This window comes from Trachypithecus francoisi, unplaced genomic scaffold (assembly GCF_009764315.1).
Source record: "Trachypithecus francoisi isolate TF-2019V2 unplaced genomic scaffold, Tfra_2.0 Lachesis_group2, whole genome shotgun sequence".
Taxonomy (NCBI): Eukaryota; Metazoa; Chordata; class Mammalia; order Primates; family Cercopithecidae; genus Trachypithecus; species Trachypithecus francoisi.
The window spans coordinates 119,156,640-119,184,296 of NW_022681465.1; the positions used below are offsets into that span (position 1 = coordinate 119,156,640).

General features: G+C 44.5%; 1 protein-coding gene and 1 non-coding gene across 6 annotated transcripts in view; both read right to left on the bottom strand.

Annotated features, from left to right (window-relative positions):
* Positions 1 to 27,657, bottom strand: part of UBTD2 (ubiquitin domain containing 2) — a 78,772-nt gene that overhangs the window by 35,538 nt on the left and 15,577 nt on the right. The gene's annotated exons all lie outside the window — the stretch shown is intronic.
* Positions 11,462 to 11,606, bottom strand: LOC117066251. The gene has a single exon (XR_004430233.1). It is a non-coding gene; the product is annotated as a small nucleolar RNA SNORA57 (small nucleolar RNA).

A 27,657-nucleotide genomic window follows, 5' to 3' on the forward strand; every position in this document is an offset into this window, starting at 1 on the left:
TTTTCCTTGCCACGTGAAGACACAGCAAGAAGATAATTGTATGTAAACCAGGCAGATGGAGGCCCCCACCAGATACCAAATCAGCTGGCACCTTGACTCAAACTTTCCAGCCTCAAGAGTTGTTAGAAACAATTTTTTAATTTTTATTTATTTATTTTTTTGAGAGGGAGTTTTGCTCTTGTCGCCAAGGCTGGACTACAATGGTGTGATCTCAGCTCACTGCAACCTCTGCCTCCAGGGTTCAAGTGATTCTCCTGCCTCAGCCTCCTGAGTAGCTGGGATTACAGACGCCCGCCAACATGCCTGGCTAATTTTCGTATTTTTAGTAGAGACGGGGTTTCACTATGTTGGCCAGGCTGGTCTGGAACTCCAGACCTCAGGTGATCTACCCGCCTTGGCCTCCCAAAGAATTTGCATTGTTTAAGTCACCCAGATAATGGAATTCTGTTAGGCAGCCTAAGCTAAAGCAGATATTGGTACCAAGAAGTAGGGTGCTGATGTAACAAATACCTAAAAATGTGGAAGTGTCTGCTTAACGCATGAAGACTGGAAGAGTTTTAAGGTACAGGCTAGAAAAAGCCAATAACACCATAAAGGGACTTCTTAAAGGCAATTCTGGTGAGGGCTCTGAAGGAAAACATGAAAGCTGGAGAGAAAGCCTCAATCTTCTTTTTTTTTTTTTTTGAGACGGAGTCTCGCTCTGTCGCCCAGGCTGGAGTGCAGTGGCCGGATCTCAGCTCACTGCAAGCTCCGCCTCCCGGGTTCACGCCATTCTCCTGCCTCAGCCTCCCGAGTAGCTGGGACTACAGGCGCCCACCACCTCGCCCGGCTAGTTTTTTTGTATTTTTTAGTAGAGACGGGGTTTCACCGTGTTAGTCAGGATGGTCTCGATCTCCTGACCTCGTGATCCGCCCGTCTCGGCCTCCCAAAGTGCTGGGATTACAGGCTTGAGCCACCGCGCCCGGCCAAGCCTCAATCTTCTTAGAGAATATACGCATAATCATGTGTGTATTCCCTATGAAGAATACACGAATAGGATACTGATAAAATATGAATGGTAAAGGCCATTCTGATGAGGTCTCAGATGGAAATAAGGAATATGTTATTGGAAACTGGAGGAAAGGTCATCTTTGTTATAAAGTGGCAAAGAACTTGGCTGAACAATTCAGCCAAGTTGTTCATGTTTGTGTCTTTCAATTGTTCATATCTTAGTGTTTTGTGGAGGGTAAAACAAAACTATTCAGCTGAGTTCATTTCTATGCCAAGTGTTGAAGGAGCAGCTTGGCTCCTCCTGATTGCATATAGTAAAATGCAATAAGAGAGAAATAAAGGCAGAAATGCTAAGGAAAAAGGAACCAGAACATGGATTTGGGAAATTCTCAGCCTGTCCATATAATAAAAAAAAAAAAAAGAAAAGAAAAGAGAAAGCATTTGGAAGAGTACACCCAGGGTGTGGCAGACCAACCGTTTGATAAGGTGATTAGTGTGGGTGTGAATCATGGATTTAATGACCAACCCCAGACGGAACACTGGGAATGTGACGTGGAACGGACGCAGATGGGTCAAAAAGAAGACAGGTTGACAAACTTTTTTACAGGATAGGACCACAGAGTTATACGGCTGAGAATGTGCACTATTTTTCAAAACATGGGAAGAATGACTCTGAAGGCAAATCAGAGATCAACAGTGCTGCCTCCTTGGTTTCAAAAAGGGAGACCATCATCTTGGGTTTCAGCATGAAGGAAACATTGATCTAGTTGCAACATTCTACTTAGGCCCATGCCTAAGATTTTCCTACATATTCTTGGGCTCCCTGAACATGCATTCTACAGTCAGACTTCAACGACTGAATGGATATACGGAAAAAATATCCTCATCTATGGAGTAGCGCTTATTTGGAACAAAAACCTGTTAAGTCAGCAACAATTATTTTAAAAGAATGCTAAATTTTATTTGATAAACCAATTTATAGCAAGACTTTCCCTTTTCCTCCCCCCCATCCTTTTTTTTTCTTTTCTTTTCTTTTTTTTGAGACGGAGTCTTGCTCTGTGGCCCGGGCGGGAGTGCAGTGGCCGGATCTCAGCTCACTGCAAGCTCTGCCTCCCGGGTTCACGCCATTCTCCTGCCTCAGTCTTCCGAGTAGCTGGGACTACAGGCGCCCACCACCTCGCCCGGCTAGTTTTTTGTATTTTTTAGTAGAGACAGGGTTTCACCATGTTAGCCAGGATGGTCTCGATCTCCTGACCTCGTGATCCGCCCGCCTCGGCCTCCCAAAGTGCTGGGATTACAGGCTTGAGCCACCGCGCCCGGCCCCCTTTTTTTTTTGAGACAGAGTTTCACTCTTGTTGCCCAGGCTGGAGTACAGTTGCATAATCTTGTCTCACTGCATCCTTTGCCTCCCGGGTTCAAGCAATTCTCCTGCCTCAGCCTCCTGAGCAGCTGGGATTACAGGCATGCGCCACCACACCCAGCTAATTTTTTGTATTTTTAGTAGAGATGGGGTTTCTGCATGTTGGTCAGGCTGGTCTTGAATTCCCAACCTCAGGTGATCTGCCCACTTTAGCCTCCCAAAGTACGGGGATTACAGGTGTGAGCCACCGTGGCCGGCCCCTCCCAGTTTTTGGTGTTAAAATGTCCTGGACACTTGGTGCAGGTCAAGATGCTACAAGCCCACTAGAACCTATCTCCCTCACTGATTAAGCCCAAAAACTTGGGAAGTGAGGGAAGAAAATCTGTTTTTTTGTTTGTTTTTTTTTTTGAGACGAAGTCTTGCTCTATTGCCCCAGGATGGAATGTAATGGCACAATCTTGGCTCACTGCAACCTCCACCTCCCAGGTTCAAACAATTCTCCTGCCTCAGCCTCCTAAGTAGCTGGGATTACAGGCACCTACCACCACGCCCGGCTAATTTTTGTGTTTTTAGTAAAGATGGGGTTTCATCATGTTGGCCAGGCTGGTCTACGAACTCCTGACCTCAGGTGATCCGCCTGCCTCGGCCTCCCAAAGTGCTGGGATTACAGGCATGAGCCACCAGGCCCAGCCTGTTTTGTAGTCTTTTAAAAGTTCCTAGCAATAGTGGTGGTAGGGAGGACACATAAAACTCAATAAGAAAATCTATTCTAGACAAACCAAGAGAAAGGGTACTGTGGAATATAAGGAAAGTATTTTTTTCTCCCTTTGCATTTTACCACTTTATTACTGCCACTTTACCCCAAAGGCAGTTCCGGTTACATGGAACTACCTGGCAGCGCTGGCAGTAACAACTCTTGAGAGGAGCTTGTCTTTCTAGCCATAAGGCAGATAAAAGATCTCCTTGGTAATGGAGATCATGGGGGAAACTGCAGAGCAGACAGCTAAAGAAGAGAATACCCTAAAATTCTGTGTTTGAACTGACCCAAGTTCTACGTTCACCTCTAACCTGTGCATGCATGGAACAGTACCAAAACAATGCAGCCATGGCTCTCTGAGAAATAAATTCTATTTGGGAGGCCAAGATGGGCGGACTGCTTGAGCTCTGGAGTTCGAGACCAGCCTGGGCAACATGGTGAAACCTCGTCTCTACTAAAAATACAAAAACTGGCTGGGCCTGGTGGCGCATGCCTGCAATCCCAGCTACTTGGGTAGCTGAGGCAGGAGAATCGTTTGAACCCTGGAGGCGGAGGCTGCAGTGAGCAGAGATCACACCACTGCACTCTAGCCTGGGTGACACAGTAAAAGACACTGACTCAAAAAAAAAGAAAAAGAAAAAGAAATGAATTCTGATATAAACCACCACTCTAGCCCCACAGTAACCTAAATGGTGCATGTGCTATGCACAAAGCAAAGTCTTTGAAAAGTGAACTGACATCAGAACCACTAGCAACAAAAGCAGAGGCAGAACATGCCGGCTGAACCTAGCAGGGTTGATTGCCTGCTAAAACAAAACAAAATCAAAGTTCTCCAGATTTTTATAAGGAAACAGATTCTCACATAATATTCAAAATATCCAGGATGTAATCCAAAATTACTCAACACACAAAGAGCCAGAAATATGTGACCAATTTTCAAAGGAAAAGACAATCAGCAAATGGAAAATCTGAGATGATCCAGATGTTGAAATTATCAAAGACTTCAAAGCAGTTATTATAACCATGTTCCATGGTGGGGTGGGAGAGGAAAGGGAACTCTCTTGAAACAAATGAACGTTTTTAGCAGAGAAACTGAAACGCTAATCAAGAGCTAAATATAAATTTTATAAATGAAAAATAGAAAATCTATTTTCTATTTCTTAATAAATAAAATAAAAAATAGAAACATTTAAACAATCCAAAATGAAGGCAGAAAACAGAAAGCAAAGGAACAAAAACTGGAGGGAACAAACAGAAAACACATTAACACAATGTCAGACCTAAATCCAATCATATCAGTCACTATATGGTCTAAACAAACCAATTTTAAAAAGAAACACATTGTGAGATTCCCTTTTTTTTTGAGATGGAGTTCACTCCATTGCCCAGGCTGCAGTGCAGTGGTGCAATCTTGGCTCACTGCAGCCTCCGCCTCCCAGGTTCAAGCAGTTCTCCTGCCTCAGCCTCCCAAAAGCTGGGAATACAGGCGCATGCTACCATGCCTGGCTAATTTTTGTATTTTTAGTAGAGACAGGGTTTCCCCATGTTGGCCAGGCTGGTCTCGAACTCCTGTCCTTAAGTGATCTGCCCTCCTGGGCCTCCTAAAGTGCTGGGATTACAGGTGTGAGCCACCACGCCCAGCCGAGATTGCTTTTTTTTGAGACAGTCTTGCTCTGTCGCCCAGGCTGGAGTGCAATGGCTCGATCTTGGCTCACTGCAACGTCTGCCTTCCAGGTTCAAGCCATTTTCCTGTCTCAGCCTTCCGAGTAGCTGGGATTGTGCCACCATACCCTACTAATTTTTGTATTTTTAGTAGAGACGGGGTTTCACCATGTTGGTCAGGCTGGTCTCAAACTCCTGACCCCATGATCCGCTTGCCTCGGCCTCCCAAAGTGCTGGGATTACAGGCATGAGCCACCGCATCCAGCCCGAGATTGCATTTTTAAAGATTCAACTACATGCTATCTACAAGAAATCCCTGTAAGTATGTTAACATAGAGAAGGTAGAAGTAAAAGGATGATAACTAGCATTACAGGATGATAAATAGCATCATGCAAATACTAATCAAAAGAAAGTTGAAGTGACTATACTGCACCAGACAAAGTAATCTTCTGAACCTAGGAACAGCTCCAGAAATAAATGATAACAGTAAAAGTCAATTCACCAAGAAGACATGGCAATATTAAGTATGTACCTAATAAAGACATCAAGCAAAAACTGAGAGAATTACAGAAGAAATATGACGGGTGCACTGGCTCACACCTGTAATCCCAGCACTCTGGGAGGCCGAGGTGGGAAGATCTCTTGAGCTCGGGAGGTCAAAGTAAAACTATGATCACACCACTGCACTCCAACCTGAGCAACACTTTCTCAAATAAAAAACAACCACCACCACCAAAAACAAGAGGACTACAGTGGCTATATTTATAAACAATAAAATAGACTTTAAGACAAACATTTTTACTAAAGATAAAAAGAGATGTTTTATAATTAAAGAATCAATTCATCAGAAAGGCATAACAATTATACACAACAAAACCCCAGAATATTTGAAGCAAGCATAGGATTGAAGGGAGATACAGTTGTACAAACAATACTTGGAAACCTCAATATCCTACTTTCAATAATGTATGAAACATCTAGACAGAATAGCGATAAGGAAACAGGAGATTTGAACACTATAAACCAACTAGACTTAACTGACATAAAGAACATTCTACCCAAAAGGAGCAGAATACACATTCTTCTTAAAAAACATACAGAAATTCTCTAGGATAGACTATATGTTAGACCACAAAACAAGTCTCAACAAACTTTAAAGGACTGAAATCATACAAAGTTATCTTCTATGATTACATGGAATAAAGGTAGAAATCCATAACAGAAGTGCCTGGCCTATAAGCAGTAATTTCATAATTAAAGTGTATATTCTTTTTTTTTTTTTTTTTTTGAGACAGAGTCTCGCTCTGTCGCCCAGGCTGGAGTGCAGTGGCCGGATCTCAGCTCACTGCAAGCTCCGCCTCCCGGGTTTACGCCATTCTCCTGCCTCAGTCTCCCGAGTAGCTGGGACTACAGGTGCCCGCCACCTCGCCCGGCTAGTTTTTTGTATTTTTTTAGTAGAGACGGGGTTTCACCGTGTTAGCCAGGATGGTCTCGATCTCCTGACCTCGTGATCCGCCTGCCTCGGCCTCCCAAAGTGCTGGGATTACAGGCTTGAGCCACCGCGCCTGGCCAAAGTATATATTCTTTAGCTGGGATTACAGGTATGTACCACCAAGCCCAGCTAGTTTTCCTACTTTTTGGAGAGATGGGGTTTTGCCATGTTGCCCAGGCTGGTTTTGACCGCAAGCCATCTGCCCATCTTGGCTTCCCAAAGTGCTGAGATTACAGGCGTTGAGCCACCAGCCCGGGCCAAAATGTATGCTTCATTGCACAATCAAGCAAAGAAAAAAAAAAAATGTTGGCCAGGCGCAGTGGCTCATGCCTGTAATCCCAGCACTTTGGGAGGCCGAGGTGGGTGGATCACCTGAAGTCAGGAGTTCAAAACCAGCCTGGCCAACATGGTGAAACCCCCGTCTCTACTAAAATATAAAAATTAGCTAGGCGTGGGGGCATGTGCCTGTAATCCTAGCTACTCAGGAGGCTGAGGCAGGAGAATCACTTGAACTTGGGAGGCAAGGTTGCAGTGAGCTGAGATCACGCCACTGCACTCCAGCCTGGGCAACAACAGTGAAACTCCATCTTAAAAAAGAAAGAAAGAAAGAAAAAAAAAGTTACTATTCTTTGAGAACTCAAAACATTTTAGACATGTTAGAACTACATAATATACAAAAACGTCAATTAAATACATAAAAAAATATATATATCAATATAGAAACGCACTATCTACAATGCAAATAACTAGCCTCACCTCAAAGCAGGAGTTCTGAGACATTCAAAATCTTAGAGCATAGTTTGTCATTGTGCATGACAGTATAACTATAAAGTAATGAGACTGTATAACAAATGCTACATCTAAAACTAATTATGTATAATCACTATATATTTATACAGATATATCCAGAGTAGGTAAAGGTTGATGAGGCATCTTTTTTTTTTTTTTTTTTTTTTGAGGTGGAGTCTCGCTCTGTCGCCCGGACTGGAGTGCAGTGGCCAGATCTCAGCTCACTGCAAGCTCCGCCTCCCGGGTTTACGCCATTCTCCTGCCTCAGCCTCCCGAGTAGCTGGGACTACAGGCGCTCGCCACCTCGCCCAGCTAGTTTTTGTATTTTTAGTAGAGATGGGGTTTCACTGTGTTAGCCAGGATGGTCTCGATCTCCTGACCTCGTGATCCGCCCGTCTCGGCCTCCCAAAGTGCTGGGATTACAGGCTTGAGCCACCGCGCCCGGCCGATGAGGCATCCTAAGTCCCAGGAATAAACAGAAGTATATTAACATTTCACACAAATAAAAAACAAATTTACCAAGAGGGAGAAACTAAAATGGAATACAAATAGAAATAAATGAACCTGGCCGGGCGCGGTGGCTCAAGCCTGTAATCCCAGCACTTTGGGAGGCCGAGACGGGCGGATCACGAGGTCAGGAGATCGAGACCATCCTGGCTAATACGGTGAAACCCCGTTTCTACTAAAAAATACAAAAAACTAGCCGGGCGACGAGGCGGGCGCCTGTAGTCCCAGCTACTCGGGAGGCTGAGACAGGAGAATGGCGTGAACCCGGGAGGTGGAGCTTGCAGTGAGCTGAGAGCCGGCCACTGCACTCCAGCCTGGGCGGCAGAGCAAGACTCCGTCTCAAAAAAAAAAAAAAAAGAAATAAATGAACCTAACTGTATTTCAAGTGAATACTGTAACTAAACTGAAAGGGCATGGACCTAACTCAAATTTTCAAGTTATTTTACTCCCAGTCCAAGGAAAAAAAGAACTATAAACAAGGATTGAACTTTATACAGTTTTGTTTTTCACAATGATACGAATTAGCAGTTCCAAAACTGTGTGTATTCTTGGGTTGAACATCTAAGTAAATATGCTGTGGAAATCAGGAGCCAGGTTTTTACTAGGGAAGAGTTATAAAAACGACAAAAGAATGTTAGAAAGAAGCGTGTAAAGCTGTAATTAGATATATTAGTATGAAATCCACTGTGTTTTCTCTTTTTTTTTTTTTGAGACAGAGTCTTGCTCTGTCGCCCAAGCTGCAGTGCAGTGGCACGATCTTGGCTCACTACAACCTCCACCTCCTGGGTTCAAATGATTCTCCTGCCTCAGCCTCCCAAGTAGCTGGGATTACAGACATGCACCACCACACCCAGCTAATTTTAATATTTTTAGTAGAGACGAGGTTTCACCATGTTGGCCAGGCTGGTCTTGAACTCTCACCTCAGGTGATCTGCCCACCTTGGCCTCCCAAAGTGCTGGGATTACAGGCGTGAGGCATGACGTCCAGTCATAATTTTTGTATTTTTAGTAGAGACAGGGTTTCACCATGTTGTCCAGGCTGGTCTCAAACTCCAAGTGATTCAACCCCAAGTGATCTTGGCTTCCCAAAGTGCTGGGATTAAAGGCATAAGCCACCACGCCGAAATCCACTGTTTTTAATATATAAACATATGTAGATATGTGTTATACATGTGTGTGTGTGCGCGTGTCCTAGCTCTTACAACTGAGAGAACCTAGAGGCAATGACACTTCAGTAGTACCGAGCACATCACTTAGAGTCTAGATCATGGATTTAAAATATTCTTCTCCATTAAAAGAAACCAAAGATCCCTGGCTGAGTTCAGGTCATGGACAAGTAAAATATTAGATGAGTTTGGGATATTTGTTATGGCAGAAAGCAAGTAAGTGTTCAAATAATGAAGGCATGTCAAAATATTACAGGGGTCAGCTTGGAGGGGGTTCCTCTAACTAACATAGCACAATTTGAGCCTCAAAATACATAACAAGGCCAGGCACAGTGGCTCTCACCTGTAATCCCAGCACTTTGGGAGGCTGAGGTCGGTGGATCACCTCAGAAGTTTGAGACCAGCCTGGCCAATGTGGTGAAACCTCGTCTCTACCAAAAATACAAACATTAGCTGGGCGTGGTGGTGGGCACCTGTAATGCCAGCTACTTAGGAGGTTGAGGCAGAAGAATTGCTTGAACCTGGTAGGCGGAGGTAGCAGTGAGCTGAGATCGCGCCACTGCACTCCAGCCTGGGCAATAACAGTGAAATTCCATCTCAAAAAAAAAAAAAAAAAAAATTACATAAACTCATATTTTCCCATAAAATGCTTATCATTTGCATTAGGAAAAACAGTTAACTTTACAGTGAAGAAACTTGGCAGTCGCCCTATGTGATCAAAGTTAACATCCACAACAATGGGAAAACAGACATTTTGTGACTCCTGATATGCTGCACTAAGGACACAATTTACTTCTGTAATATTCCTGTGTAATAATGAGGAATCTAAACATTCAAATTTATAGACGTGTATAAAATAATTGGCCTGTCCTCAAAATGCCAACATCATGAGAAGACAAAAAAGTCTCAAGAACTGTTCCAGAGCAAAGCAAACTAAGGGGACATAACTAAACAATGCATGATCCTGGATAACTCTATTAATGGGGACAATAGTGAATTGTGAATAAGGCCTGTATAGGTAGATATTAGTATTATGTCAATACCCACCTTCCTGATTTTGATAATTATATTGTGCTTATGAAAGATAACGTCCTTCCAGCCTGGGCAACATGGTAAAACTCTGTCTCTACAAAAAATAAAAAATTAGCCAGGCACGGTGGCATGCATCTGTAGTACCAGCTACTCAGGAGGCTGAGGTGGGAGGATCACCTGAGCTCAGGGAGGTCGAGGCTGCAGTGAGCTGTGATCGTACCACTGCATTCCAGCCTGGACGACAGAGTGAGACTCTGTCTCAAAAAAAAAAAAAAAAAAAAAAAAAAGAAAAGAAAAGAAAGAGAGAGAGAAAGAAAGAAAAAAGGAAGGAAGGAAGGAAAAGATAAAGTCCTTATTCTTAGAAAATAGCCACTAAAGGCCGGGCGCGGTGGCTCAAGCCTGTAATCCCAGCACTTTGGGAGGCCGAGATGGGCAGATCACGAGGTCAGGAAATCGAGACCATCCTGGCTAACACGGTGAAACCCCGTCTCTACTAAAAAAATACAAAAAACTAGCCGGGCGAGGTGGCGGGCACCTGTAGTCCCAGCTACCCGGAGGCTGAGGCAGGAGAATGGCGTAAACCCGGGAGGCGGAGCTTGCAGTGAGCTGAGATCCGGCCACTGCATTCCAGCCTGGGCGACAGCGCAAGACTCCGTCTCAAAAAAAAAAAAAAAAAGAAAATAGCCACTAAAGTATTTAGAGGTAAGAAGGGTTCCTGCCAGAAATATAATCAAACAGTTCCACAGAGAAAAAGCTACAGTGTCCAATCATATTCAATCCAAACACTGCCCCAACACATTATCATCAAACTGTCAAAAAAAAAAAAAAAAAAAAAATCAGAGACAGAAGATCCTGAAAGCAGCAAGAGAAAAGAAGCAAACAACAGATAAGGGACTTCCAATATGGCTAGCAGCAGATATCTCAGCAGAAACCTTCATGCCCAGAGACAGTGGGATGATAGGTTCAAAGTGCCGAATGAAAAAAAAAAAAAAAGGCAACCAAGAATACCATATCAAGCAAAGCTGTTCTTCAGAATGAAGGAAAGATAAAAGGGTTTCCCATACAAAAGCTGAGTGAGTTCTTCATTACCAGACCTGTCCTACAAGAAATGCTAAAGGTAATTCTTTAAGCTGAAAGAAAGGATGTTAATGAGACACACAAAACATCTCAAAGTATAAAACTGACTGGTGAAAGTAAATAGAGTAAAATTCAGAATACAGATGGTCTCTGAAGTATAGGGTATATTTGACTTTGGAAATAAAGAGGTCAATTACCTGGGGTAAAGGTGGGATGGAGAGGAAGATGAGGGAGATGACAATATGTTTCATAGGACTGTTACAAAGACTTAATGAGGTAATATTTCTCAAACAATGAGAACAGTGCCTGTCACAAAGAAAACAACACACAAATGTACACTGAACTAGAAGAAGTAACTCTCAAAGATCACAGAACTAAACAGTGTAACAGGGATTCAAACCAACACTGACTCCAAAGTTCACGTTCTTAACCAGTAGGACTATTCTGCCTCCTGGCTTTAGGAGTTACTTGAAAAAATGTTTAATACGAATCTGGATTTTCACCTACACTCCCAGAGTGAAACCGCATTATCAACCCATCTGAGAGGTCTTAAGACTCCGTAAGATTTCAAAGATGTGAACCCATGCTTAGGATGGCACAGCAAGTTGGTCTTTTTTCTTCCCCCGCTCTGCGTCCTGGTGCCTGAGGTTAGAAATGGCAGACAGGAAGCCACCAGCGCCAATGACATGATGTCCAGGGAACTGGAGTGCTTTCCCTCTGCCTCCAGACATGATAGGGAACGTACATACCTGGTCCCTGCCAAGAAAGGGAGGGTGGCATTGACCTTTAGTTGTTTGTTGACCAAACAACAAAATAATTCCTAGGCAGCATACATCAATTATCAGAAGCATATTGCTGCCTATCCTGAGACCACAGCCAAGGGAAGGGCTGTTTCCTAAGAAATACACTAGGAGTACAAAGGACTCTTTCTTCAAGGTGGTCTCCCTCTTCAACTTGAAGTTTCCTTTGCTTGAAAAATTCTAATGTTAAAAGTCTGGCAAAAATGTGTATAAACATACTTTACTTGAAGTTGCACTCATTTGTCAAGTCCTTCTCCTTCAATGGGTTTTTGCAGTCAAAGCCCTCTTGCTTTAAAGAATGGACAAGAATCAAAAAGTAGGTTCAACAGGACCATAAGACATATTGGTATGTTAGCTTGTGCAAGATTTTGCTATGAAATCAATAAAGCAGAACTGAGACTAAAATGTTAAATTCTATCCAGTTATGAAGAAAAATATTTTGACGCAAACAGAGAAAAACTACTAGAAACTATTCTCTTGGGGTTAGATTCATGGGTAAAGACAGAAATATCTTAGATGTCACTTAATCCTCTTCTGTTTTGTTTTTCAAGATAAGGTCTCATTCTATCACCCAGGCTGGAGTGCAGTGGCACCACCAGAGCTCAGTGCAGCCTCAAACTCCTGGGCTCAAGTGACCCTCCCACCTCAGGATCCCAAAGTGCTGGGATAACAGGTGTGAGCCACTGTGCCTGGCCATTTACTACTTTTAAATTTTATCTATGACTACCATCACCACAAAATTCTAAGCTTTATTTTTAGCTTACTTAAGTGCAATGTTCAGAAAGAATAAGAAGTACATATTCTTGCAAACTATGCTCATAAAAGCTTTGAGAAACTTGCCCATTACTAGCTGGGTATTCCTTTTGCTCTAATACTGTATTTCCTCAAATTAAGTCCTGAGATATAAATCTCTCAAATCAATTGACAAAATTGATATTGTCAGTATCAACCCTACAAATTCCATTTTTTTTTTTTTTGAGACAGAGTCTCGTTCTGTCACCCAGGCTGGAGTGCAGTGGTGCAATCTCAGCTCACTGGAAGCTCTGCCTCCCGGGTTCACACCATTCTCCTGCCTCAGCCTCCAGAGTAGCTGGGACTACAGATGCCCGCGACCACGCCCAGCTAATTTTTTGTATTTTTAGTAGAGAAGGGGTTTCACTGTGTTAGCCAGGATCCTGGTCTCGATCTCCTGACCTCGTGATCCGTCCACCTTGGCCTCCCAAAGGTGGATTCCCATTTGTAAATCCCAAAATGCTGGGATTACAAGCGTGAGCCACCGTGCCCAGCCTTCTTTTTTTTTTTTTTTTTGAGATGGAGTCTCACTCTGTTGCCAGGCTGGAGTGCGGTGGTGTTATCCCCGTTCACTGCAACCTCCACCTCCCGAGTTCAAGCAATTCTCCTGCCTCAGCCTCCCAAGTAGCTGGGACTACAGGTACGCACCACCACGCCCGGCTAATTTTTGTATTTTTAGTAGAGATGAGGTTTCACCTTTTTGGCCACGATCTCTTGACCTCATGATCCACCTGTCTCAGCCTCCCAAAGTGCTGGGATTACAGGCGTGAGACACTGCACATAGCCCCAACCCTATGAATTCTTAACTTTTTTTATTATTTCTAATAAATTTACTCTGACATTCTTTTTTTTTTTTTTTTGATACGGAGTCTCGCTCTGCCGCCCAGGCTGAAGTGCAGTGGCCGGGTCTCAGCTCACTGCAAGCTCCGCCTCCTGGGTTTACGCCATTCTCCTGCCTCAGCCTCCCAAGCAGCTGGCACTACAGGCGCCCGCCACCTCGCCCGGCTAGTTTTTTGTATTTTTAGTAGAGACGGGGTTTCACCATGTTAGCCAGGATGGTCTCGATCTCCTGACCTCGTGATCCGCCCGTCTCGGCCTCCCAAAGTGCTGGGATTACAGGCTTGAGCCACTGTGCCCGGCCTACTCTGACATTCTTTTGAGGAATACATGGAGAACTGACAATTGGTTATGTTAGTTTACATGTTCCCTTGTTCTTATTACATCAGATGTATCTATAAGAAGGGTTTGCTCAGCAGCCCCGGGGGGGGGCGGAAAGCATTCACATTCTTTAGGTCTGACCCATGGTAAGGAGAGGGAGGATTAGAGAACATTTACTGACCATATGGAAGTTTTGGATGTTATAAATTCAGAGATTCAGACCAGCTGAATCAAATTAAAATGTTTTAGATAATGGGAAGCAGGACACAGAGGCATTCAAACTAGCATGTGGCGTTTCCTTTTTTCTTTTTCTTCTTCTTTTGAGACGGAGTCCCACTCTGTCGCCCAGGCTGGAGTGCAGTGCGGCAATCTTGGCTCACTGCAACCTCCGCCTCCCAGGTTCAAGAGATTCTCCTGCCTCAGCCTCCCAAGTAGCTGGGATTACCGGCGAGCACCACCACACCCAGTTAATTTTTGTATTTTTAGCAGAGACAGGGTTTCACCATGTTGGTCAGGCTGGTGTCAAACTCCTGACCTCTGATCCGCCAGCCTCGGCCTCCCAAAGTGTTGGGATTACAGGCGTGAGCCACTGTCTCCATGTGGCTTTCCTATGGAAGGAAAGATGGTTGGATCAGGAAAAGCTGAGGTTACAGTCTGGACACCATAAAGGTTTGATTCCAATATGTTTTCCTAAATATCTTTTTAGTTCATCAGATGGAGCAAACGTCCATGTCCATCCTTCCCATGTACATTTGTAGGGTTTTTCTGTGTGTGGTCTTCTGTGTGCTTTCAAGTGGGAGCTTTCAGTGCACATTTTATTGCATCCATTGTAATCACATCTGCATATCCTCCACTTCCTTTGCGTATCCGGGGATTCCACAGGTACAGGTCTCTTCCCAGGTTGCACGATGACCAAAGGGTGATTTTCTTGCAACAATGCTTGCAGGGGGACACTGAGTTCACTAAGGGGGGTTGACATTTCTTCAGGATAATCTGTTCTCTGTGGTTGAATCCCAGGTTCTATTTTAATTTTTTTTCTGTGATACAGGATTTTCTTATGATTCAATTACAGGTAGGCTACTACTGGAATTTTCCGTCTCCTCCATAAAAGACCTCTTTCGGCCGGGCACGGTGGCTCAAGCCTGTAATCCCAGCACTTTGGGAGGCCGAGACGGGCGGATCACGAGGTCAGGAGATCGAGACCATCGTGGCTAACACAGTGAAACCCTGTCTTTACTAAAAAATACAAAAAGCTAGCCGTGCGAGGTGGCGGGTGCCTGTAGTCCCAGCTACTTGGGAGGCTGAGGCAGGAGAATGGCGTGAACCCGGGAGGCGGAGCTTGCAGTGGGCTGAGATCCGGCCACTGCACTCCAGCCTGGGCAACAGAGCAAGACTCCATCTCAAAAAAAAAAAAGACCTCTTCCTACTCCTCCTCAAGGAGACCATGAGGCCACGAAAGGCTGCTGGAGGTGACTCGTGTACATAAAGGGGATGGGCTGCACCACCATGGGCTGGATGACCAGCAGAATCCTGGGCTCCATATTCTGTGCCACGAGAGGGTAGCTGCCATCACCCGCAGCATGGACAGTGGCATGTCGAAGGGTTGCCAGTCTGGAGAAGGGGGTGAGTATTTTTTCATCGGTGGGCTGGAAGAAGGCATGCTCAACCCAGGCGACGCTCCCTGGTGTGAGGATGGGAACTTCAGAGAGGAGTGCGAATTCCCAGCTGAAAGAAGTGAACCCCACTTGCTCACAGTGAGGTCCACTGATTCCATCTGTATTCCGTGCGACAGGCCTTCGAGGGTCTGAAAGAACTTATCAGGCAATTGTGTGGAGTAGATGACCCCATACTTGTTGGGCTTTATGGATTCCATGTAATTAGATGAGTAAGACACTGGACAGGGTCCATGGGCCTCTTAAGAGGAACTGGGTCAAACATGAGCATTCTTTTAAACCTTCTAGGGTGCCCTGGTGTTTGGCTTTGAGAGGTGCGGCCAGGGACGCCGCCAACGAGAAATAAAGGCCCAGATCTGGGCTGCCTGGAGCCCCCCAAGTGCAGTAATGTCACGGTTCCAGTCCAGGTGGCTTTGGTGGCAGCGGTAGGGGACAAGGACAGGCAGGTGTGCAGCGGGCGCTCTCCCTGCGCTCCGGCTTGGGCCCGGCTACCCGCGGCTCCCCTCTGGCTCCTTTCACCAACTCCAGGCAGTCACGTGATGCCAGCGCTGCTCACTCTGCAAGCCTCGCTGCTCACTCTGCAAGCCTCCCGGGGATGGAGGGGTAAGTAGAGGCTGGGATCCAGGGTAGGAGGGTCAGGGTTGAATTCTTTAGATAGATAGCAAGGAGCTGGGCGCAGTGGCTCATGCCTGCAATCGCACCACTTTGGGAGGCCGAGGCGGACGGATTACCTGATGTCAGGAGTTTGAGACCAGCCTGGCCAACATGGTGAATCCCATCTCTACTGAAAATACAAAAATTAGCCGGGCTGGTGGCGGGTGCCTGTAATCCCAGCTACTTGGGAGGCTAAGGCAGGAGAATCGCTTGAACACAGGAGGCGAAGGTTACAGTGAGCCAAGATTGCACCACTGCACTCCAGCCTGGGCAATAAAAGCGAAACTCTGTCTCAAAAGAGGAAAAAAAAGAAAAGGATAGCAAGGTCAAAAAAATACTGAGAATCCATCCTATAATGAAAAGCTAACAATGACATTCCTGTTACATTCCCAAACCAGAACACCGGTAAAAGCCACTCTAGTCATAGCTGTGATAACCTCAATAAGCACTTTACATTTCTCTGAACATGTACTCCCAATACCCACCCCCAACACACACACACACACCTTGAGTCTGAAAGGGTACACACAAAAATGTTTACGTTAGGAGGAAGAATAAATGTGGTTTATTTTTTCTTACACTTTTTACACTTTTTTTTTTTTTTTTTGGAGACAGGGTCTTATTCTGTTGCCTAGGCTGGAATTCAGTGGCACCATCAGGGCTCACTGCAGTCTCAAGTGATAGTCCTATCCAAGCAGCTGGGACTACAGGTGCATGCCACCATGCCCAGCAAATTTTTTTTTTTTTTTTAGTAGAGATGTGGTTTTGCTATGTTGTCCAGGCTGGTAAATATCCTTTTTGATATTTCTGATTTTTTTTCACAAAAAGTTTCTAAAAGTGGCCGTTATGTCACTCAGGCTGGAGTGCAGTGATGCCAACTTGGCTCACTGCAACCTCCGCCTCCTGGGTTCAAGTGATTCTCCTGCCTCAGCCTCCTCAGTAGCTGGGACTACAGGTGCCCACCACCACACCTGGCGAATTTTTGTATTTTCAGTAGAGACGGGGTTTCACTATTTTGGCCAGGCTGGTCTTGAACTCCTGATCTCATGATCTGCTCGCCTCAGCCTCCCAAAGTGCTGGGATTACAGGAGTGAGCCATCGCGCCCGGCCCTGTTGAGAGCTTTAAAAATGACTATAAGGCTCTGTCTGCCCCGCCTCCCGCCCCCGTCCCCTCACACAAAAAAAAGAAAGAGTAAATGCAAAGACGAATAATGATCATTAATCATCATTATTCATTAAAATCTTATAATATTTCCCTGAGATTCTGCTGCAACAATAACCTGCCAATGCATTTTATACTTCCTACTTATTATTAAATCAGAACTATTTCTTGGTGGAAACTGAATTTTATTCTATTAACACATCTTAATTTTCTTTATTCTCTCTTAATGTTTTATCTGAAAACTTCTTTCCTCCCTCTTCGAGCAATTGTGAAACTTCCTACGGATAAGACTTTTAGTATTCATCCTTGTCCCCACTGAAAAACCTGTCTTTACCACTGAAGCATAAGTTCTGTTCCTACTCATTATTCCCTTCTTAAAATGCTTAAGGATTGCTTGTTATAGAAAAAAGGTTTTGTTTTTTTTTTTGAGACGGAGTCTCACTCTGTCGCCCGGGCTGGAGTGCAGTGGCCGGATCTCAGCTCACTGCAAGCTCCACCTCCCGGGTTCACGCCATTCTCCTGCCTCAGCCTCCCAAGTAGCTGGGACTACAGGCGCCCACCACCTCGCCCGGCTAGTTTTTTTTTTTTGTATTTTTTAGTAGAGACGGGGTTTCACAGTGTTAGCCAGGATGGTCTCGATCTCCTGACTTCGTGATCCGCCCGTCTCGGCCTCCCAAAGTGCTGGGATTACAGGCTTGAGCCACCGCGCCCGGCGTGCTTGTCTTATGCAGGGTATATCATAAGTTCTAGTCAGCAAATTTAATATTTAAATACAAAAAACAAAAATACAAACACCCACAATAACCTACTCCTACCCTACAACTGATATAATGCAGAAAGATGGTCTCCTTGCTTCCAAGACTATTACATGTCATTTCACTCAATAACAGATAAGCAATTCTTCTCATTCTCAGAGCTCTTGTTACAGATTAAGTGTCTCACTCGATGTTCATTCCAGAAGTACTGGGTATCATTTCATTGTTTCTAAGTTCCTTTTCACTGTGTCCTACTTGTTATATGTTGTGGCACATCTCAACTTTCAACTTCAAAATTATGAGAATTTAAAGAGAATATGAACTAGTCTGATTCATTTAGGAAGAGCATCTCTGTGACATGATGCAGCCATCACAAACCCAGAGCAGTGAAAGCCAGGGTCTGTTCAACAGGCCCTATGTGTTAATGTTTAGCAATACAACAATGATCAAAGCCTTAAAAGCTCTTGAATCACCATCAAGTTTAAATGATTATCCAGGTAACTGCCCAATACAAAAATGGGTGACTATCAGAAAAAGCACAAGCTATGATAACGAAACTCTGTATTACAGAACCACTGTAGGTTCCCCCTCATCCACTTCTAAGTAAGATACTTTAGGAAGCAAGAACGTCTCTGCTGCCTTTATCAACTATAAAACCAGAAGGTGACCCCAAATGACCATATGCTGATATTCTAGGTGCAGAGAGAACACTTTCATGTAATCTCCTTCAACTTACCCCTTGGAACAAGCACCACTTTATAACTGAGATAGATTTTCCAATACTCCACTAAGTGATTGAAGAGCACAGGCCTAGAAAATTTTTACTAATCTTTCTACAGATTAAACAATGCCTTCCTTTCTTGTACCTCAAGGAGCTCAAGGAAACTTCTTTCCCCACACAGTTCAACTGCTAAATTCAAGTCAAGTTTGAATGGAGTTTTAAGCTGAAAACATTCAGCCTGGGATAAAAGGCAAAGATAATGAGAAAGAATACAACCAAGTAAAGGGGCACAAGGGTTATGCCTTTTTTCTACTTGATCCAGTTAGATAACTGTGTTTACTGTCATGAAGGAAACTTTTTTTTTTTTTTTTGAGACAGAGTCTCACTCTGTTGCCCAGGCTGGAGTGCAATGGCACAATCTCAGCTCACTGCAAGCTCCGCCTTCCAGATTCAAGTGATTCTCATGCCTTAGCCTCCTTAGTAGCTGGGATTACAGGCATGTGCCTCCACATCCAGCTAATTTTTGTATTTCTAACAGAGATGGGTTTCGGCATGTTGGCCAGTCTGGTCTCAAACTCCTGGCCTCCAGTGATCCGCCTGCTTCTGCCTCCCAGAGTGCTGGAATTACAAGCATGAACCACCACACCCAGCCTCACTCACATACACTTCTACTGCAAGGAAAGAAAAGCCAACCAAAAACCCCCACCATCTGTGGAGAGAATACTGAATCAGACAACAGAGACAAAGCTTACAGTTTTGGCTACTCTTTTTTCTCTTTCAGATCAAAATCAGAACTGAGGCCCTGTGCTTCAGTTTCCTCCACTATAAGATGTCAATATTAGTATCAGTCTTCATCAAAGTCAGTGGGTCTTTTTTTTTTTTTTTTTTTTGAGGCGGAGTCTCGCTCTGTCGCCCGGACTGGAGTGCAGTGGCCAGATCTCAGCTCACTGCAAGCTCTGCCTCCCGGGTTTACGCCATTCTCCTGCCTCAGCCTCCCGAGTAGCTGGGACTACAGGCGCCCGCCACCTCGCCCGGCTAGTTTTTGTATTTTTAGTAGAGACGGGGTTTCTCCGTGTTAGCCAGGATGGTCTCGATCTCCTGACCTCGTGATCCGCCCGTCTCGGCCTCCCAAAGTGCTGGGATTACAGACTTGAGCCACCGCGCCCGGCCGTCAGTGGGTCTTTTTAAGAATCAAAAAAATGTGGCCGGGAGCGGTAGCTCACACCTATAATCCCAGCACTTTGGGAGGCTGAGGCAGGTGGATCACGTGAGGTGAGGAGTTCGAAACCAGCCTGGCCAACACGGTGAAACCCCATCTCTACTAAAAAGGCAAAAAATTAGCTGGTCATGGTGGCACACGCCTGTAATCCCACCTACTTGGGCAGCTGAGAGAGAAGAATCACTTAAACCCAGGAGGCAGAGGTTGCAGCAAGCCAAGATTGTGCCACTGCATTCCAGCTTGGGTGACAGAGAGAGATCCATCTCAAAAAAGAAAAGAAAAATCAAGAAAATGTATATGAAGATTCTTCAAAAATAAAAATGTACAATAAAATCTATCATTAACAGCCAGGCATGGCGGCTCATGTCTATAATCCTGGCACTTTGGGAGGTTGAGGTGGACGGATCACTTGAGGTCAGGCGTTCTAGACCAGCCTGACCAACAAGGCGAAACCCCATCTCTACTAAAAATACAAAAAAGATTAGCTGGGCGTGGTGGCATGCACCTGTAGTCCCAGCTACTTGGGAGGCTGAGGTAGGAAAATCGCTTGAACCCAGGAGGCGGCGGTTGCAGTAGGCCAAGATCACGCCACTGCACTCCAACCCATGTGACAGGGCGAGACTCCATCTCAAAAAAAAGTGTTGTTAACAATCACAGTTCTTTTCATGTCTATTAATTGTACTTGTGAAACTTAAACAAATGAAAAGCTATTAATAACTTCAATAAGATACACTCGTATGCATTCAACTGGTTTTTTTTTTTTTTTTTTTGAGACAGGGTCTCTGTTGCCTAGAGTGGAATGCAGTAGTACGATCTTGGTGGCTCACTGCAACCACGACCTCCAGGCTCAAGCGATCCTCCCACCTCAGCCCCCCAAGTAGCTGAGACTACAGGTGCACACCACCACACCCAGTTAATTTTTTTGTACAGGCAGGGTTTCGCCATCTTGCCCAGGCTGGTCTTGAACTCCTGAGCTCAAGCAATCTGCTTACCTTGGCCTCTCAAAGTGCTAGGATTACAGGTGTGAGCCACAGTACCCGGCCTCAACTGGTATTTTATTATGTACCCATTGCTTATTAAATCACTGTTGAGATACTTACATACAAGTTCAAGTATGTCTCTAGGTGTATTCAGGGTACATTTGTTGTGAAAATAACAAGAGTTGGGAAGGGAGACTTTTTTAAGTAAAAATAGGACGAAAGTTGTGAAATATATCTGTATTACTAAACATCTCATAATACAAAGCATGTATTATAAAGGCATAAACATGTTATAAAGTTTAAATTGTATGCTAAAGTTATAAAAACTTGAGAAATTCTCCCCCAGATACAATGCACACACGTGTGTGTGTGTAATTTTTTTGAGATGGAACCTTGCCAAGTTGGACTCAAGCACTCCTCCCCCTCAGCCTCCAGAGTAGCTGAGACTACAGGTGTACAACAACACACCTGGGCTCTAATTTTTATATGGTGAAATGTGGTTTCAAATAAAAAGATAAAGGATGAGTTTTTTTTTTTTTTTTTTTTTTTTTTGAGACGGAGTCTCGCTCTGTCGCCCAGGCCGGAGTGCAGTGGCCGGGTCTCAGCTCACTGCAAGCTCTGCCTCCTGGGTTTACGCCATTCTCCTGCCTCAGCCTCCCAAGTAGCTGGGACTACAGGCATCCACCAACACGCCCAGCTAATTTTTTGTATTTTTTAGTAGAGACGGGGTTTCACCACGTTAGCCAGGATGGTCTCGATCTCCTGACCTTGTGACCCGCCTGTCTCAGCCTCCCGAAGTGCTGGGATTACACGCTTGAGCCACCGCACCCGGCCAAGGATGAATAAGTCTGACCCCTGAAATAAAATTAGTCTTTAGTATTTTATTTACTTTTTTTTTTTGAAACAGGGTCTTACCATCACCTAGGCTGAAATGCAGTGGCTCAATTACAGCTCACTGCAGCTTCGACAAGTATTCTAAAAATCAGTACCAGCAATAACTCGTCCTCAGATTCTTCTCTTCCTCCTCCTCCAACATCCTCTAAAATATCTGCTTAAAATAAAGCAACCCAGCCAGGCGCGGTGGCTCACACCTGTAATCCCAGCACTTTGGGAGGCTGAGGCAGGTGGATCACTTGAGGTCAGGAGTTCAAGACCAGCCTGGCTAATGGTGAAACCCCGTCTCTACTAAAAATACGAAAAAATAGCCAGGTGTGGTGGCACACGCCTGTAATCCCAGCTACTTGGGAGGCCGAGGCAGGAGAATCACTTGAACCTAGGAAGCAGAGGTTGCAGTGAGCCAAGAGAGCGCCACAGAACTCCAGCCTGGGAGACAGAGCAAGACTCTGTCTCAAAAAAGAAAAAAAATTAAAAATTTAAAAAAATAACCCAAGGGGCTGGGCACACATGGTGGCTCATGCCTGTAATCCCAGCACTTTGGGAGACTAAGACAAGAGGATCACCTGAGCCCAGGAGTTTGAAACCAACCTGGGCATGGTGAGACCCCCATTTCTACAAAAAATAAAAAAATTAACCAGGCATAGTGGCATGCGCCTATAGTCCCAGCCACTCAGAAGGCTAAGGTGAGAAGATGACTTGAGCCCAGGAGGTCAAGGTTGCAGTCAGTTGTGGTTGTGCCACTGCACTCCAGCCTGGAAGATAGAGGGGGATCCCATCTCAAAAAAAAAAAAAAAGAAAAAAAATTCAGAGAATTCTTAAAAGTTGTTGTCATTACTTCCTATTTATACAGTACTCAGTATAGGCTGCACATGAAGCCTGAATTTCTGCTTCATTCAACATAAGTACAGATCAGCCCAAGGGCAACCTTATTCCACTGGGCTGAATAGGCTATACATGCAATTAACCCTCTGTTCACCTCCAAAGCAAGTCAGGTCACCACAAGGTTTGCTAAGGATGACAGAATAAAACACACAAACACAAAATAAGTAGGAAGCTGTTAACAAGCAAGTTAGATCACTGCCTCCTTTCACCAGGCAAATAAGAATCTATCTGAGGCCGGGCGCGGTGGCTCAAGCCTGTAATCCCAGCACTTTGGGAGGCCGAGACGGGCGGATCACGAGGTCAGGAGATCGAGACCATCCTGGCTAATACGGTGAAACCCTGTCTCTACTTCAAAATACAAAAAACTAGCCGGGCGACGAGGCGGGCGCCTATAGTCCCAGCTACTCGGGAGGCTGAGGCAGGAGAATGGCGTAAACCCGGAGGTGGAGCTTGCAGTGAGCTGAGATCCGGCCACTGCACTCCAGCCTGGGTGGCAGAGCAAGACTCCGTCTCAAAAAAAAAAAAAAAAAAAAAAAAAAAAAAGATCTATCTGAGTTAATTACTGTGAAGAGTCTCTCTAAAGATAATAGGCTTCTGTACAACTAAGGAACCAGTCAGTAATAAAATAATTTCACCCAAAACCCAAATGAAATAATTAAAGCCAAGTAGTAAACTTTTCATTCTCCAAATGATAAAAGAGCCACAACTGTCTATTCATTATTTCACTTATTTACTCAAGCAACTACTATTTATTGCAGATGTACTAGGCACTATACCAGATATATTAAAGGCACTATACCAGGGATATATTAAAGAACAAAATAGACAAAATCCTTGCCCTCACAGTGCTTACAATATTCTGGGAGAAGATGGGAAAGCATATAAGTAAACAAATAATTTCTAAAAGCAATTTTTTAAAGCAAATGGGAGGGGCATGCTGGTTTTAAGAACTATAACAAAAACACTACTTTTTTTTTTTTTTTTTTTTGAGATAGAGTCTTGCTCTGTCACCCAGACTGGAGTGCAATGGCATGATCTCGGCTCTGCAACCTCTGTCTCCTGGGTTCAAGTGATTCTCCTGCCTCAGCCTCCTGAGTAGCTGGGATCACAGGCATGCACCACCATGCCCGACTAATTTTTCTATTTTTAGTAGAGATGGGGTTTCACTGTGTTAGCCAGGCTGGTCTTGAACTCCTGACCTCAGGTCATTCACCCGCCTCAGCCTCCCAAAGTGCTGGGATTACAGGCGTGAGCCACCATGCCCAGCCAGCACCACACATTGTTTAGATTCCAAGTAAAGGGAACAGCATGAAAGCCCTAAAATGGGAAGAAGCTATGCGTGAGTCACCAGATGTAAAGACTGTATCGGCATCCCACTTGTTTCATCTGAATCTAATCCATTCTTCATAAGCAACAGTCAGATTTTTAAAACAACAGCAGAGCAGACACCAGACGTTACCTACCAGGTCCTTCTTAGCATGCCATCTATTCTGGTTCCTACTTCACAAGCCACAGCCAAACCATCAAACACATCTCATCCACTGGCCCCCTTTCCATGAAGTACTTCCTGTCTGAATTTCCTATGGCTAAACATAATACAAGTCTGCTCCAAATGGAGGCAAAGAGATGTAATATTTTATGCCCACGAGAGAAAGGAGAAAAGTAATGTCAGGTGAGAGATAGGGAGAATAGGCCTAATAGTGCTAAGTTGCATTTCCAGCTTCAAATGGGCTAAGAGGTAAGGTTCACATCATAAACAAACAACTTCACTTACAGTACATCAAGTAGCCAAAAGCTGTCTGGCTGCAATAGCTCATGACTGTGATCCTAACACTTTGGGAGGCCCAGGCAGGGCAGATCACTTGAAGTTAGGACCTCAAGATCAGCCTGGGCAACAAAGCAAGACACCATGTATACAAAAAAATTTAGAAATTTTAGAAAAAAGCCAGGTGCAGTGGTATGCACCTATAATCCTAGCTACCCTAGAGGCTGACTGAGGCAGGAGGATTGCTTGACCGCCCAGGAGTTTGAGACTGCAGTGAACTTTGATCACACCACTGCACTCCACTAGGTAACACAGTGAGACCCTCTCTTTAAAAAAAAGATTTTCCCTAGGATCTTACCATATGACTTTAAAAACTGGTTCCAAAGAACCCAAGAGAACAAAAGAAACACTTGCTTCAGAGATCCATCAACATAACTGAGATTCCTCTGTAAAACACATTTTTGCTATTTTTAAGAACTACAATAAAAAGTTCCACAAATGTTAAGTTTCTAATATGAAGACCATCATGAGACATGTTAGCTTATGCCACCGGGTCAAAATGATTGTAAAGGCACTGGAATGAAGTTTCTCTTGTCATCTTTACGCATATATGAAATTTAGGAAACTTCCTGCAAATGTGTTACTGACTGGGAAAACCACAGGTCTGCATGTTGTCTTTTGTTAAGACAGACATGTATACATCCAGTCGTGTAAAAACTGTACAAGTGAGCCCATTAACACAGTACATGGATGTCTAGGTTCCACTAAATGTCACAGCAAGCTCAGATGCATCTGCTAAGTATATGCTCTCATCAACATAAAGTAAATAAACAATACTCAAGAGAAAATATAACTTAAGTCATAACACTGCTTGACATGATGTGTTTAACCTCTGAGTACAGCTGATGATGCTGGTGATTCAAACTTAAAATCTCCTACAGAACTTTATGACACTCTAAATCAGGTTTAAAAATTTTTTTTGTGTACCAGGACTTTACTGATTCCATACCATCAAAATAAAATATAAAGAAATCAAATAGTGAGGCTGATATGTTAGTGTTCAATGTCAGATTTTAAAAAAAGAAGATTCCATGCTAACGTCTGAATCTACTGATTTCATCTACCATACTTAAAAACGAAAGCTGGGAAGTCAATTGACTTGTTTAAGGTCATAAAGAAATGGAAGATGAGTGGAACTAGCATTCAAGGGTTCTTCTGACTCCCAGATCTTTTCACTATACTATATGGTCTGATTTAACAAAGCTCCTGTTCTAGAACTAAGAAAGCCTTCTATTAAGGGCATATTATTTTCTTTCCAATGCCATTAAAAAGTCAAAGATGGGCTGGGCGCGGTGGCTCAAGCCTGTAATCCCAGCACTTTGGGAGGCCGAGACGGGCGGATCACAAGGTCAGGAGATCGAGACCATCCTGGCTAACCCGGTGAAACCCCGTCTCTACTAAAAAATACAAAAAAAAAAAAACTAGCCGGGTGAGGTGGCAGGCGCCTGTAGTCCCAGCTACTCAGGAGGCTGAGGCAGGAGAATGGCGTAAACCCGGGAGGCGGAGCTTGCAGTGAGCTGAGAGCCGGCCACTGCACTCCAGCCTGGGCGACAGAGTGAGACTCTGTCTCAAAAAAAAAAAAAAAGGGCCGGGCGCGGTGGCTCAAGCCTGTAATCCCAGCACTTTGGGAGGCCGAGGCGGGCGGATCACGAGGTCAGGAGATCGAGACCATCCTGGCGAACACGGTGAAACCCCGTCTCTACTAAAAATACAAAAAACTAGCCGGGCGAGGTGGTGGGCGCCTGTAGTCCCAGCTACTCGGGAGGCTGAGGCAGGAGAATGGCGTAAACCCGGGAGGCGGAGCTTGCAGTGAGCTGAGATCCGGCCACTGCACTCCAGCCTGGGCGGCAGAGCGAGACTCCGTCTCAAAAAAAAAAAAAAAAAAAAAAAAGTCAAAGATGTGTTCCTTACAAATGATAATTGAGCCTAAAGCATTATGAGAGAACCAGTACTCTGCCCCAGGTCCAATGCAGCTTACATTGTGTGAAGATAAGTAATGTATAAAAACAGCCATGATAGAATTTTTTTTTTTTTTTTAATAGAGTGGGGAGGATAAGTACTATAAGAATAGTATTAAGGAAGTTCAGAAAATGGCAGGATTATTTATGGGTAGAAAAATGAGAAAAAGGCTCAGAGTTGGTCAATAATGAAAGATTATCCTAGTTGGAACATAGAAAAAGAGAAGTGGGAAGAGGGTGGATCTACTGCAGCCTGGAAAATAGTTAAACCATCCTCTGTAGAATTAAATCTACCTAATTTCCAGGGAAAACAGAGGCTAGAGCACACATCAAATGATACAAGGCCACATTCAACAAATCCAGATTGTGGTACATTCTACAAGACTCTTCAAAAAATCAATGTCAGTTGGGCACGGCAGATCACTTGAGGTCAGGAGTTCAAGACCAGCCTGACCAACATGGTAAAACCCCGTCTCCACCAAAAAATACAAAAATTACCTGGGCATGGTGGTGCGCCTGTATTCCCCAGCTACTTGGGAGGATGAGGCAGAAGAATTGCTTGAACCCGGGAGGCAGAGGTTGCAGTGAGCTGAGATCATGCCACTGCACTCCAGCCTGGGCAACACAGTGAGACCCCATCTTAAAAAAAGAAAATGTCATAGGGACGAAGAGGAGGAGTAGTTCTGGATTTTAAAAGACTGAAGTGACAAATGCAATGTCTAAATGCTGATAAGATCTGATTGGGGGAAAAATCCCAGTTATAAAAGAAAATTTTTTTTTTTTTTTTTTTTTGAGATGGAGTCTTGCTCTGTCGCCCAGGCTAGAGTGCAGTGACGCGATCTCGGCTCACTGCAAGCTCCGCCTCCCGGGTTCATGCCATTCTCCTGTCTCAGCCTCCCGAGTAACTGGGACTACAGGCATCCACCAACACGCCCAGCTAATTTTTTGTATTTTTAGTAGAGACAGGGTTTCACTGTGTTAGCCAGGATGGTCTCGATCTCCTGACCTTGTGATCCGCCCGCCTTGGCCTCCCAAAGTGCTAGGATTACAGGCGTGAGCCACCGCGCCCAGCCATAAAAGACATTTAGAGGACAATTAAGGGATTTGGACTATGGACTCGATCTCAGAGGACATGAAGATATAATAGTTAATCCTTCTTAGCAGTGATGGAACTGTAGTTATGTAGGAGAACAGCTTTATTTTTTTTTTTTTTTTTTTTTTTTTGAGGCGGTGTCTCGCTCTGTCGCCTGGACTGGAGTGCAGTGGCCGGATCTCAGCTCACTGCAAGCTCCGCCTCCCGGGTTCACGCCATTCTCCTGCCTCAGCCTCCCGAGCAGCTGGGACTACA